Source organism: Hippopotamus amphibius, chromosome 1 (assembly GCF_030028045.1).
Source record: "Hippopotamus amphibius kiboko isolate mHipAmp2 chromosome 1, mHipAmp2.hap2, whole genome shotgun sequence".
Lineage (NCBI taxonomy): Eukaryota > Metazoa > Chordata > Mammalia > Artiodactyla > Hippopotamidae > Hippopotamus > Hippopotamus amphibius.
Window position 1 is genome coordinate 81,119,710 of NC_080186.1, and position 12,701 is coordinate 81,132,410.

Genomic DNA, 12,701 nt, shown 5'->3' on the forward strand with positions numbered 1-12,701 from the left:
CACAGGCCCTGTAGACCATGTTAAGGATTTGGCTCTTTTTCCAAAGAATAATATTCCAATTCCAAACGGGAATATCAGAATCAGATTTTTTGGGTTTATTTGGTTTTTTGTCTCCAACACAGAGAACAGATTGAAAAGGGACAAGAGAAAAGGGTGAAAGTTTACTATTACTGTATAGGATGAGGAGAGAGATGGTAGCTTGGACTAGAGCAGTAGAGATAGAGAGAAATGGACATATGAAGAAATGTGTCAAGAAGTGAGTAGGTCTTGGTGATAAAATAGATGTAAAAGGTGAGAAAGAGGAATATGTCAAAGATACAACAAAGTTTCTGGCTTGTGAAATTAAATAGATGATGCCAATCACTTAAATAGGGAACATTAGGAGAAGGGCAGGTTAGATGGAGAAGATCATGAATCAGATTTATGCGGAGCTTGAGATGCTCTGAGATATAGTAGGGAATCCTTTGTTTTTACCTAATCACTCAATAAATTATTGCCAGGCACATGTTCTAGGCAATGCAGATATAGCTTAGGACAAAGGGAGTGAAATACTTGCTTTCACAGAACTTACATTCTAGACATTCTAGAGAGGCCAACAAGGCAGTTAGATATAGAGATCTGGAGCTCAAAAGTGAGGTTTAGGCTAGAGCTACTAATTTGAGAATTGCTGATGTACAAATGAAGGGTTAGAGCTATAAACATGTTTCTCAAGGATTCTGCCTCGTCCATAATGGCACTCCAGCCTTGAGGATGATATTCAAAGCCCTTTATGAAATTATATCTGCCCACTTACTCAAATTTTCTCTCTTGCCACTCCTTCACATGCACCATATACTGAAGCCATTTTTAATATTAATATTAAAGCTTCCTAAACTTGACATGCTAATACCTCCATGCCTTTCCAAGTGCTGTCCCTCCACCTAGGATGCCTTCCTGCTCATCCTCATTTTTTGAATGCCTTATATTATCATGAGTCCCTAAGACCCAACTTAAGCTTCTCTTCCTCTGGTAAGATTAGTAAAATTTCTACCCTTGTCCCAACCTCAAACTAAAACAGAAGTCCCTCTTCTTAGCTCCTCAGGAGCCTATGTCTTCCTCTATCACAGCACTCATCACACTGCATTGTAATTATTTGTTTCTTACCTGTCTCTTACATTAGACAGTAAACTTTTCAGGTGTCCTTAAATTCTGCCTGGCATGCAATTGGTTCTCAAAATGTTTATTAAACGAATCAGTGAACTGATAAATTGATGAAATGTAGTAGTACTTTTACCTGCTGTAATTAGAATTCAACTGACTAGAATAAAGGAAAAAAATTTCCTCCCAAATTGCATTATTTAACAAACTTTGGAAAAGCAAGAAGGAGAAAAGTTTATAAGCTGTGTGAATTATATATAGTGCCTCCACGTTATGCATTATATATCTATTAAAAATGCTCACAAAGAGTCTGTGAAAACGGGGAAACACTATGCAAAATCTAAGACTTTACATAGTGAAGTAAGTCAGAAAGAGAAGGACAAATATTGTATGCTAACTCACATATACGGAATCTAAAAATGGTACTGATGAACTCAGTGACAAGAACAAGGAAGCAGATACAGAGAATGGACTGGAGAACTCGAGGTATGGGAGGGGGCGGGGGGTGAAGGGGAAACTGAGACGAAGCGAGAGAGTAGCACAGACATATATATACTACCAACTGTAAAATAGTCAGTGGGAAGTTGTTGTATAACAAAGGGAGTCCAACTCAAGGATGGAAGATGCCTTAGAGGACTGGGGCAGGGAGGGTGGGGGGGACTCGAGGGGGGGGCGTCAAGGAAGGGAGGGAATATGGGGATATGTGTATAAAAACAGTTGATTGAACCTGGTGTACCCCCCCAAAAAAAAAAAATAAAAAATAAAAAAAAAAAAAGAATAAGACAAGTGAAAAGATTCCACTTAATGAAACTGTAATTTTGACTATGAAAAAAAAAAAAAAAAAAATCTAAGACTTTATGTATCATGCAATACTGTCTGGGGGCTGAAAGAGAAGTGAAGTAGTTAAAAAAAAAAGTACACCATTGTATACACTGGGTCATAGCCACAGGGAAAAGAAGATATTTACAGGATGTTTTTACAACTTCATTTGCTTTTGTTGTTCAAATATAATTCCTATTATTTTTATCAGTGATTTTTAAATTTATCTATACCATGATGACTCTTTCTAATTTGTATTTGCCATGTCTGTCCTCTCCTAAGGGCCCTTACTTTTTCAATTGCCAAAATTTTTCCTGCTATTTTTTATTCTTGTTTTATTAAAAAAGACCCTATTGGCTTAAAAACAAAACAAAACAAAAAGTACACCAAAGTTTACACCAAAGTGCTGACAATAGTTTCCTTGACAAATTGTCTGTGGTTATTTTTTATCACTATTGCCTACTTTTTCCAAATATTATGCAAAGAACATATACAATTTTTAGAATTTAAAAAGTTTATTTTTAAAAAGGCACCAACCATGAATCTTCTAAATCCAAAATGTTTAAAATAAGAGAACATAAGGAACCTCTATACTGTTCTCCATAGTGGCTGTACCAATTATATTGCCACCAGCAGTGTAGGAGGGTTCCTTTTTCTCCACACCCTCTCCAGCATTTATTATTTGTAGACTTTTGGACGATGGCCATTCTGACTGGTGTGAGGTGATACCTCATTGTAGTTTTAATTTGTGTTTCTCTAACAATTAGCGATGTTGCGCATCTTTTCACATGCCTTTTGGCCCATCTGTGTGTCTTCTTTAGAGAAATGTCTGTTTAGATCTTCTGCCCATTTTTTGATTGGGTTGTTTGGGTTTTTTTTATATTGAGTTGTTTGAACCATTTGTATATTTCAGAGATTAATCCCTTGGCAGTCACATCACTTGCAAATATTTTCTCCCATTCAGTAGGTTGTTTTCTCATTTTGTTTATCGTTTCCTTTGCTGTACAGACACTTTTAAGTTTAATTAGGTCCCATTCGTTTCTTTTTACTTCCATTTACTATAGAAGACAAATCCAAAAAGATATTGCTGCGATTTATGTCAGAGTGTTCTGCCTATATTTTCCTCTAGGAGTTTTATACTATTCGGTCTTACATTTAGGTCTTTAATCCATTTGGAGTTTACTTTTGTGTGCGGTGTTAGAGAATGTTCTAATTTCATTCTTTTACATGTAGCTGTCTAGTTTTCCCAGCACCACTTATTGAAGAGACTGGAGGTTCTTCAAAAGACTAAAAATAGAACTACCATATGATTTTGCAATCCCACTCCTGGGCATATATTCGGACAAAACTGTAATTCAAAAAGATACATTCATCCCAATGTTCACTGCAGCACTATTTACAATAGCCAAGACAAGGAAACAACCTAAATGTCCACCAACAGATAAGTTGATAAAGAAGATGTGGTATATATATAAAATGGAATATTACTCAGTCATAAAAAAGAATGAATTAATGCCATTTGCAGCAACATAGATGGACTCAGAGATTACCATATGAAGTGAAGTAAGCCAGACAATGACAAAGATCATACGATCTCACATACATGTGCAATCTAAAAAAAATGATACAAATGAATTTATATAAAGAACAGAAACAGACCTACAGCCATAGAAAACAAACTTATGGTTTCCATAGGGGAAAGGGGCAGGGGAGGGATAAATCAGGAGTTTGGGATTAACATATACACACTTTTCTATATAAAATAGATAACCAACAAGGAGCTACCATATAGCAGAACTATACTCAATATTTTGTAATAACCTATAAGGGAAAACAATCTTAAAAAGAAATAGATCTATATAAATGTATAACTGAATCACTTTGCTTTAAACTTGAAACTAACACAACATTGTAAATCAGCTGGACTTCAATAAAAATAAATCAATTAATTAAAAAAATAAAAATAAAATAAGAATGTACATGCATGTATTTTCTTCCTAAGTCAGAAAGAAAGTAGGTCACAGGGAAGACCTTGGTTCAAACAGTTCCCAACACCAGCTACCAGGACAGTCCTTGGCAACAGCGTGAAAGTCAAGATACCTTTAAAGTGTGTGGGGGGCAGGGGGGGGCGAATGAGGACAAAATGAGACATTTTCTATGGGGAAAGTCTGTATCTTAGATAATGATGCCTAAATAAATAAATAAATGAATAAGTAAATAAATAAATAACCAAGATAAGATACTGTGACAGATACAGAAATTAATGACCTCATCAGTATACTAATGTCAAGGAACTTAGGAATAAATTGTTAAATTATTCTTTTACTGTTATTTTTACTTCCAACTCCTGCTACTTACTCAGAGTAATTTTATCCCAAATTTGAAACATTTGAAATGTTTTTGGAACACTTCCTTAACTATTTTATAAGAATGCATTTATTGTGATTGTTATAGAGAGTACATGAAAAGAATAAAATTATTATCATAAGGTCAAGTTAATTAAGTTCTTACTAGTTTAACAATTCAATATAGTCACTTTCCACATAACTAAAATTGACTTCCAATCTTCTATAAAGACAGAAACCCACTGTATTTCTATAACAAAAATTTGAATGGCTGTTTCTAAAAATCCTAACTTTTCAGACCAGAGACGATTTTGAAAGGTGATCCCTCGAGCCATATTAGAAAGTACTATAAATTGAAACACTTTAAAAAGGAACCAAAAATTCCTAACAAGGAAAGGATTTTCCTTACTGCATATTAAAACACATTATAAAACTACAGTAATTAAAGTTTAGTAATACTTAAATTTATTGATCTTATTAACAAAGAATGTCACTGGGTAAAACATAACAGGGAGTACAAAAATAAACCCAAATATATTTGAGAATTTAGTGACTGATACAAGAGATACTTCACATCAGTGAGAAATGATGGCTAATTTAGTAAATAGTACTGCAATAATAAGCTAGCCAGTTTAAGAATAAAGGTACCTCCACATTATGAATTCTAGCCCAATCACAGATCTAAATGCAAATACAAACACATGGCATGTGTACACATACTACAAGGAAATACTGATTTAAATGTTTTTAAAAGTCTTGTAGAAAAGGCCTTTCTAAGCATAGCAGGCAAAACTAGAAATCAAAAAGGAAAATGTAACTACATAAAAATAATACAGGAAGAAGAAAAAAAGCATTAAGGTTGACTTACAATTCATCAATTCAGAAAAAATCAATGAGTATTGTATAGACAAAAGGTTAATGTCCATAATATACAAAGAGCTCTTAAAAATCAATACAGAAAAAATAGATAGCTAGCGGGAAGCTGCTGCAAAAGTGAGATCAACTCAGTGATTGGTGATGACCTAGAGGGGTGGGATAGGAAGGGTGGGAGGGAGGCTCAAGAGGGAGAGGATGTGGGAATATATGTATAAATATAGCTGATTCACTGTGTTGTACAGCAGAAACTGGCACAACAGTGTAAAGCAATTATACTCCAGTGAAGATCTGAAAAAAAAAATCAATATAGAAAAAAAAAGAAAAAAGACAAGCATTCTAAACAGCCAATAAACATATAAAAATATTTTTCAACCTTGCTATAACAAAGTAATGCACATTAAAGGAATTTAATATTTTTTTCATCTTAGCAAGGGATATTCACAAGCCTGAGGCAACAAGCATTTTACAAAATTCTTTCTCAGATAATAAACTCCTTGAAGGCAGAGAATGTGTCTTGTTCACTACTGCATCCTCACAGCCAGCATACAGGTGTGCTACTAGACACAAATATCTGTTGATGATACACATTATAACCTATATTTATCACCATAAAAAGATATCCAACAAAAAGTTTAAAAAAAAAAAAAGGATATCCAGAGAGCATCAAAATATGTGAGACAAAACTGCAAGAAGAAATAGATTAATCCACTGTTATAATTTGAGACTTTAACATCCCTCTATCAGAAATGGACACATTCAGCAGGCAGAAAATCAGTAAAGACATAACTGAACTCAAAAGCAGCATCAATCAACAGCTACAGACTAGACAGCTACAGACTATTTCACCTAACAACAGCAGATTACACATTCTTCTCAGGTTCACACAGAATATTTACCAAAACAGACCACATTCTCGGCCATAAAACACCCCTTAACAAATTTAAAGGGATCAAAATTATACAAGGTTTGCTCTTACCATGGTGGAGTTGAACTGGAAATCAAAAATGAAAAGACAGCCCCCAAATTCCAAAATACCTGGAGCTTAAACAACATACCTCTCATGGGTCAAAGAAGAAATCTCAAGAGAAATGGAAAAGTATTTTGAATTAAATGAAAATGAAAAAGTAATATCAAAATTTGTGGAATGCAACAAATGCATGCCTACAGGGAAATTTATAGCACTGAATGCATATGTTAGAAAAGAAAGATAAAGTCAAAAACATAAGCTTCCACCTTAGGAAACCAGAAAAATAAGAGCAAATTACATCTAAAGTAAGCAGAAAAAAGGAAATAATAAAAAATAGGACAGAAAGAAAACAAATCAATAGAGATTGAACGAAACCAAAAGCAGGTTCTTTGAAAAGATCAATAAAACCTATAAGCCTGTAGCCAGGCTAAGAAAAAAGAGAGAAGACACAAATTACTAAAACCAGAAATGAAAGAAGGGGCATCAGCACAGATCCCATGGAAATTAAAAGAACACTAAGAAATATTATGAACAACTCTACGCTCACAAATTTGATAACACAGATGAAATAAACCAAATTCTTGAAAGACAGTCTGCCAAAAATTACACCAGAAACAGACAATCTGAATAGGGCTATATCTATTTTAAAAAGTAAATAAAAAAAAAAAAAAAAAAGTAAATCAACGGGACTTCCTAAGTGGCGCAGTGGTTAAGACTCTGCCTGCCAATGCAGGGGACATGGGTTTGATCCCTCCTCCAGGAAGATCCCACATGCCACAGAGTAACTAAGCCCATGCACCACAACTACGGAGCCTGTGCTCTAGAGCCTGTGAGCCACAACTATTGAGCCTATGTGCCGCAACTACTGAAGCCCGTGCACCTAGAGCCCGTGCTTCCACAACAAGAGAAGCCATCACAACGAGGAGCCCGTGCAACACAAAGAAGAGTAGCCCCCACTCACAGCAAGTAGAGAAAGCCCATGTGCAGCAACAAAGACCCAATGCAGCCAATAAATAAATAAATAAATTTGTAAAAAAAAAAAGAAAAGAAAAGAAAGTGAATTAATAACTAATAACTTTTAAAACACAAACCATCAAGCCCAGGTGGCTTCACTGAGCTCTACCATACATTTACAAAAGAAATTATATCTTTCCTCTACAATCTCTTCCAGAAGACAGAAGCAAAGGGAATACTTCCAAACTCATTCTATGAGGTCAGCATTACCCTAATACCAAAACCAAAGACATTACAAGAAAAGAAAACTACTGACTGATATCTCTCATGAACATAGCTGCAAAATCCTCAACTAAATATTAGTAAACCAAGTTCAGCAATGCATAAGAGATTCGTCTGGGTGGACTCTTTAGTGGAGTAGGAAGACCCTGAGTTCATCTCCTCCCACAGGCATACCAAAATTACAACTATTTACAGAGCAACTATTGATTATAGACAGGAAGACTAACAGAGAAAGATATTTTACAACTAAAGGTATAAAGAAGTAACCATACGAGATGGACAGGAGGGGCAGAGACTTAGTATAGTCAAGATCCATTCCCCAGGGTGGGCAACCCACAAACAGAAGGATAATTACAAATATAGAGTTTTCTCCCTAAAGAGCAAGGGGGTCTGAACCCGACACTGGGGTCCCCAGCCCAGGGGTCCTGCACCAGGAAAAAAAGCCCCCAAAAGATTTGGCTTGGAAAGCCAGTGGGGCTTATTTTTCGGAGAGGAAGAGGACTATGGGAAATAGAGACTCCACTCTTAAAGGATGTGCTCAAAACCTCACACTCTCTGGGACCCAGAGCAGAAGCAATAATTTGAAAGGAGTCTGGGTCAGACTTACCTGCTGATCTTGGCAGAGAGGCAGAGGCAATTGGAGCTCAGACTGGGGACATACACACTGGTGGCAGCCATTTTGGGGAGCTTGTTCTACCACAAGGATGCTGGTGCTGCCAAGTATCATTTTGGACTCCTCCCTCTAGCTTATTACCTCTGGAACCAAGCCCCTCCCATCAGCATGTCACCACCAGTAATAGGTATCCTAAGGCCAAGCAACTAGCCAGGCAGAAACAAAGCCTCAAACACCAGCAGGCCAGCTACCTTAAGACCTGCCCCCTGAGCCCACAGCTGCCTCAGGACACGCCCTGTCCACCAGAGGGCCCAGGACCTGGCCGCACACACCAGTGCACCAGCACTAGCCTCGGAACCACCAGGCCTTGCAGCCAGAGAACCCATGGCCTGGCCCTACCCACCAGTGGGCAGGCGCCAGCCTCAGGACTCCCTGCGCCCAGGCCAATACCTCAACTCCAGGACCCCCAGAGCCCTGCAATCAAAGACCCTGGGACCCAGCTTCACCCACCAATGAGCAGGCACTAGCCCTAGGACGACCTGGGCCTCGCCACTCCCTTCCCACAGACACCAGCAGGCTGCTACCAGCTCTGTAATCCCGAGGCTCTAAAGCCAGAGACTTCAGGACTCAGTTCTACCAACCAGTGGGATGGCACTAGCCCCAGGACCTCAGACACTAGTGGGTGGGCCCCAGTACCAGGATCCCCTGGGCCATGGACCCACCCATCAGAGGGCAGACATCAGACATGGGACCACCACAACCCTGCAGCCTGTCATGTCAGGACACAGCACACCCACCAGAAGAAAAGCACCAACCATAGGACACCCTGGGTCCCGGCCCTGCCAACCAGCAGGCCAACACCAGATCTAGGACACCCTGGGCCCCTCAGCCAGCCTCCCCAGGATCTGGCCCAACTCACAAGCAGGTAAAAAATCAGCTTTGGGACACCCCAGACCCAGCAGCCAGCCATGCCAGAAAATGGACCTGACCAACAGCAGGCTGATAATAGATCTGGGACCCCCCCAGCCCCACAACCACCCACACCAGAACCTGGTTCCCACCCAACAGTGGGACAGGACCTTCTGGGGCTCTGCCATCAGCTGCCTCATGACCCAGCCAACAGCCTCTGCACAAGGCAGGGACTGACAAACAAACAGACTGAGGGCCAGTCATGCCTACCAGACCAACCACAGTAGCCAGCTCACAACAGAAGGACCCATGCAGCTGACAAAGGGGGCACCCTTAGAGCATATAGCTCCAGTAATTAGAGGGGAGTGCACTGCTGGGAACCACAGGATGTCTCCTACACAAGGCCACTTCTCCAAAGTTGGGAAACATAACCAACCTACCAAATACATAAAAATAGCAAAATGAGGAAACAGAAAAATATGTTGCAAGTGAAAGAACAACATAAAATTTAGAAGAAGTAAATGAACCAGAGATAAGCAATCTAACCAATAAAGAGGTCAAGGTAATGACATAAAGATGTTCAAAAAACTCAGGAGAAGATTGGATGAACACAGAACTTAGAAGTTTCTAACAAAGAGTTAGAAAATATAAAGAAGAATGAACAGAGATAAATACAATAACTGAAATAAAAAATACATTAGAAAGAATCAACAGCATATGATATAAGCAATGAATCAGTAAGCTGGAAAACAGAGTAGTAAAAATTACTAAAGGTGAACAGAAAAAGAAAAAGTAATAAAAAGATACAGGGCAGTTTAAGACACCTTTGCACATCAACTCACATTCACATTACAGGGGTCCCAGAAGAAGGAGAGAAAGAAAAGAGCAGAGACTGTATTAAAGACATAATAGCTGAAAACTTTCCTAAACAGGAAAAGGAAACAGACAGACATTCAGGTCCAGGAAGTACAGAGAGTGCCAAATGAGACCAATTCCAGAGAAGACTACAACAAGACACACTGTAATTAAATTGGCAAAAATTAAAGACAAAGAGAATATTAAAAGCAGCAAGGGAAAAGCAACAAGCTACAAATAAAGGAACTCCCACTAGGCTATCAGCTGACTTTTTAGAAGAAACTCAGCAGGCCAGAAGGGAGTGGCATAATACATTTAAAGTGATGAAAGGGAAAAACCTACAACTGAGAACACTCTACCCAGCAAGGCTTTCACTCAAATTTGATGGAGAGATCAAGATTCACAGACAAGCAAAAGGCAAAAGAGTTCAGCACAACCAAACCAGCTTTAAAAGAATTGTTAAAAGGATGTCTCTAAATGAAAAAGGAAGACCACAACTAGAAACACAAAAATTACAAAAGGAAAAAGACTACTGGTAAAGGCAAACATATAGTAAAGGTAGTAAACCAACCAAGCACAAAGCTAAGTAGGAAGGTTAAAAGACAAAAGTAGTAAAACCACCTATATCCACAATAAGTAGTTAGTAACATATAAAACAAGGAGATGTAAAATATGTCAAAAACAGTAAACATATTGAGGGAAGAAAAAAATGCAGGGTTGTTAAAATGTGTTTGAATTGAAGAAGTCAGCAACTTAAAATAATCATGTAAATACACAGAGACTGCTATATATAAACCTAATGGTAACAACAAGGCAAAAAACTACAATAGATACACAGATTACAAAAAAAGCTATCCAAATACAACACTAAAGATAGTCATCAAATTACAAGGGAAAAGAGCAAAGTAAGAACACAGTAACAAAAAGAACTACACGAACAACCCAAAACAGTTAACAAAACGGCAAAAATTACATATCTATCAATAATTACTTTAAATGTAAGTGGACTAAATACTCCAAACAAAAGGTACAGAGTGACTGAATGGATACAAAAACAAGACCCATACATATGCAGCCTATATGAAACTCACTTCAGATCTAAAGACACAGACTGAAAGTGAGGGGATGGAAAAAGGTATTCCATACAATGGAAATGAAAGCCAGGGTAGCAGCACTTATATCAAACAAAAAAGACTTTAACAAAGACTGTAAGAAGAGAGAAAGAAGGACCTTGCATAATGATCAAGGAATCAATTCAAGAAGATATAACTGTTGTAAGTATATAAGCACACAACATAGGAGCTCCTAAATACACAAAGCAAATATTAACAGATATGAAGAAAGTAACAGAAACACAATAATATTAATAGTAGGGGACTTTAACATCCTATTTACATCAATTGAAAATCATCTAGACAGAAAATCAATAAGTAAAAAGGGGTTTAAATGACATATTAGATTAAATGCACTTTACAGATATCTACAGAACATTCCACCCAAAAACAACATTCTTTACAAGTGCACATGGAACTTTCTCCGGGATAGATCACATGCTAGGCCGCAAAACAAGTCTTGGTAAATTTAATAAAATCCAGAGTATATCAAGAATCTTTTCTGACGAGAATGCTATGAGACTAGAAATCAACTGCAAGAAAAACACTGCAAAAATGCACAAACACATGGAAGCTAAACAATACGCTAGTAAATAACCAATGGATCACTGAAATTAAAAAAAAATACCCACAGAAAATGAAAACAAAAATACGACAATCCAAAATCTATGAGACAATAAAAACAAAAATAAACAAATGGGAATTAATGACCCTTAAAAGCTTTTGCACAGCAAAGGAAACAATAAACAAGATGAAAAGACAGCCCTCAGAATGGGAGAAAATGTTGACAAACAAAGCAACGGAAAAGGTATTAATCTCCAAAATACACAAACAGCTCATGCAGCTCACTGTCAAAAAAACTAACAACCCAATCCAAAAATGGGCGGAAAACCTAAGTACACATTTCTCCAAAGAAGACATACAGATGGCCAGTAGGCACATGAAAAGATACTCAGCATCACTAATTATTAGAGAAATGCAAATCAAAACTATAATGAGTTATCACCTCACAGGAGTCAGAATGGCCATCATCAAAAAACCTACAAACAAGTAGTGCTGGAGATGGTGTGGAAATAAGGAAACCCTTTTGCACTGTTTGTGGGAATGTAAATTGATACAGCCAGTATGGAGAAGAGTACGGAGGTTCCTTAAAATAACTAAAAATAGATCTATCATAACATTCAGCAATCCCACTACTGGGCATATACCCTGAGAAAGCCATAATTCAAAAAAACACATGCACCCCAATGTTCATTGCAGCACTATTTACAATAGCCAGGTCACAGAACCTAAATGCTTATCGACAGACGAATGGATAAAGAAGATGTGGTACATATATACAATGGAATATTACTCAGCTATAAAAAGGAACGAAATTGGGTCATTTGTAGAGATGTGGATATACCCAGAGACTGTCATACAGAGTGAAGTAAGTCAGAAAGAGAAAAACAAACATCATCTATTAACACATATATGTGGAATCTAGAAAAATGGTACAGATGAACCTGTTTGCAAGACACAAATAGGCACATACACAGAGAACAAAGGTATGGACACAAAGGGGGAAAAAGGGGGTGGGATACATTGAGAGATTGTGATTAACATATATACACCAATATCTATAAAACAGATAACTAATGAGAACCTGCTACTGTACAGCACAGGGAACCATACTGAATGCTCTGTGGTGACCTAAATGGGAAGGAGAATCAAAAAAGAGGGGATATATGTATACATATAGCTGATTCACTTCACTGTACAGTAGAAACTAACACAACATTGTAAAACAACTATACCCCAATTTTTTAAAAAAAATCTACGGGAAATAGCAA

The 12,701-nt window shown here is 37.5% G+C and overlaps 1 protein-coding gene across 4 annotated transcripts in view; it reads right to left on the bottom strand.

The window, feature by feature from the left end:
• ATG4C (autophagy related 4C cysteine peptidase) overlaps window positions 1-12,701 on the bottom strand; it is a 112,192-nt gene that overhangs the window by 77,498 nt on the left and 21,993 nt on the right. The gene's annotated exons all lie outside the window — the stretch shown is intronic.